Source organism: Elephantulus edwardii, unplaced genomic scaffold, assembly GCF_000299155.1.
Source record: "Elephantulus edwardii isolate Elephantulus edwardi_28Jun2011 unplaced genomic scaffold, EleEdw1.0 scaffold00254, whole genome shotgun sequence".
In the NCBI taxonomy this organism is placed as follows: Eukaryota; Metazoa; Chordata; class Mammalia; order Macroscelidea; family Macroscelididae; genus Elephantulus; species Elephantulus edwardii.
The window spans coordinates 3,926,026-3,926,427 of NW_006400004.1; positions in this window are offsets into that span (position 1 = coordinate 3,926,026).

The window sequence follows — 402 nt, forward strand, 5'->3', positions numbered from 1 at the left end:
TTTTATTTCATTTTAAAATGTTACTGTAAAATTACCACATTCTTTTTTAATGTTTTCAACTTTTTCAGTCCTATTCTACCTTTAATAAGGAATACATAAAATAATTTAAATAATTGTGAACATTTTTACCCATTTTGAATCACTAATCAAAATAGACAGCTTTGGAAAAGGAAATAAACCCCAAAGAATAAATACTGGATTTGTTGTTGTTGTTTTATTTTTAAGCTAATCTTGAGTTAAAACATTATATTGATAAGAGCAAGTAGGGTTATGAACTAGTATTTTAATCCTGTTAGTATTTATTAAGTTTTGTGCTCTTGCAACACATAAAATTGAATTTAACAAACAGAGTAGTAGGTGTTAACAGATGGGGAAAAAGTTGGTAGAAATTTCTCCACATAA